This window comes from Cebus imitator, unplaced genomic scaffold, assembly GCF_001604975.1.
Source record: "Cebus imitator isolate Cc_AM_T3 unplaced genomic scaffold, Cebus_imitator-1.0 Scaffold258, whole genome shotgun sequence".
NCBI classification, from domain to species: domain Eukaryota; kingdom Metazoa; phylum Chordata; class Mammalia; order Primates; family Cebidae; genus Cebus; species Cebus imitator.
The window spans coordinates 2,661,430-2,663,277 of record NW_016107573.1 but is presented as its reverse complement, the minus strand read 5'-3'; the positions used below and the strand labels follow the sequence as shown (position 1 = coordinate 2,663,277).

Below are 1,848 nucleotides of genomic sequence, written 5' to 3'. Positions count from 1 at the left end.
GCGGGGGTGGGGGGATACTGAGCCTGTTCCTGGAACCCAGGCTTCCTGACTCCTCATACAGTCTATGTCCCCTTCACTGTCATTCTCCTTCAGAAATGGCTTTGACCAAGTTCATGTTATTTCTCTTCATGTAGTTTTCTGTAAACTTTGTGGTCATAGATAGAACTTTGCGGGTTCAACACTAGCTTCTGGTGTGTCAGGTTTTGAAGTGTATGCAGTGAAAAGCTGTGAGCATCCTTCAAGTAAAGTTTACTCTTGGGACTTTTTTCTTGAAACCTAAAATTTTAATCCTGAATCTTCAATCTTATAAGTTTTCCCTGGGTCATTTTAAACTTTGAAGCTAATCTTGCTATGCTTATTCACTTTATTCCTTTGTACACAGAAAAAGCATATTTACTCTCTCCATATTGAAAATCTGGAAGAGGTAGTTCTTACCTTCTTTGACTCTGGTATTGGTCTGCTTCCTCACTTGTCAAGTAAAAGCCTATCCTTTCTGTCCCAGGCATTTAAGCTGTATGTAATTGTGGGCTTGAATACTCAGGATCAGTCAGGGATCTAGACTTTTGGGGGAAAATTTTTTAGATTGCTGATTAACGCTGTGCTTATGATAGAGGGAATTAGGAAACTTCATTACCTATAAAAAGAAAGTTTTTCACTTCCACTAAAATGAAAATTGCTGGACTATATTATTTGTAGTATAAGAAATACTAAATGTTGGCTGGGTGCAGTGGCTCACGCCTGTAATCCCAACACTTTGGGAGGCCGAGGCCGGTGGATCACAAGGTCAAGAGATTGAGACTATCCTGGCCAACATGGTGAAACCCCATCTGTACTAAAAACACAAAAATTAGCTGGACGTGGTGGCGTGTGCCTGTAGTCCCAGCTACTTGGGAGGCTGAGGCAGGAGAATAGTTTGAACCCAGCAGGCAGAGGTTGTCGTGAGCTGATATCATGCCACTGCACTCCAGCCTGGTGACAGAGCAAGATTCTGTCTCAAAAAAAAAAAAAAAAGACTAAATGTTGAAAGAGACAAAGGCAGATAGGAATGGTTGAAATTGAAATATAAAGCCAAACAAAAACCTTATAGCCCCAGAATTTAAAGTAAGTTGGGATATCACAGTGTATTTAATGTTGAATCGATTGAGACCTGAGATAGAAATTTTTAAGGGAAATCTAGCAATAAATATGTTTGTATTTATTTTTCTGGCTAAGTAAACATGAGTGAACATCTCACACAGTTTGCAAGAACTGATTAAATTCCTGATGTATGTAATGATGTGGTTTTCAAATAGGTTATGATCCAGTAGTGGGTCATGAAATCTGATTTTAAAGGAATGGAATAGAAAATACCAATTTGTGTCACACACATAGTAAGAATGGATATTGATTTGTGAAACGCTTTTAAAAAAATAATGTATGTTATATTAGCTGGGCACAGTGGTGTGTACCTGTAGTCCCAACTTTGCGAGAGGCTGAGGTGGGAAGATTGCTCGAGTTTAAGAGTTCATATCCAGCTTAGGCAACATTGCAAGAAAAAATTAAAACAAGTTTGTTGTATTGTGATGTAAAACATAATTCTTATTGTGGATTGTGATGGTCAGTTTCAAAGTTTATGAAGTCACTGCATTAGAGGATATAAAAGTAATTAAAACTCATTCCCATTCTCAAAGAACTCAAAATAACAGATTTTCTATGCCTGATAGTATGTATTTCTGCATATAGCTCAGAATTTCGTGTTCTAGATGGTGGTTGTAAGTCCTCCTTTGGGAAATGGTTCTATGAAGTAAATTGCTGTCACTGTTATTTTTTTGCCAGTGGTTTTTTTTTTTCTTTTTTTTTCTTTTTTTT

General features: G+C 37.4%; 1 protein-coding gene across 12 annotated transcripts in view; it reads left to right on the top strand.

Annotated features, from left to right (window-relative positions):
- MTMR3 (myotubularin related protein 3) overlaps positions 1–1,848 on the top strand; it is a 131,942-nt gene that overhangs the window by 95,190 nt on the left and 34,904 nt on the right. The window lies entirely within an intron of this gene.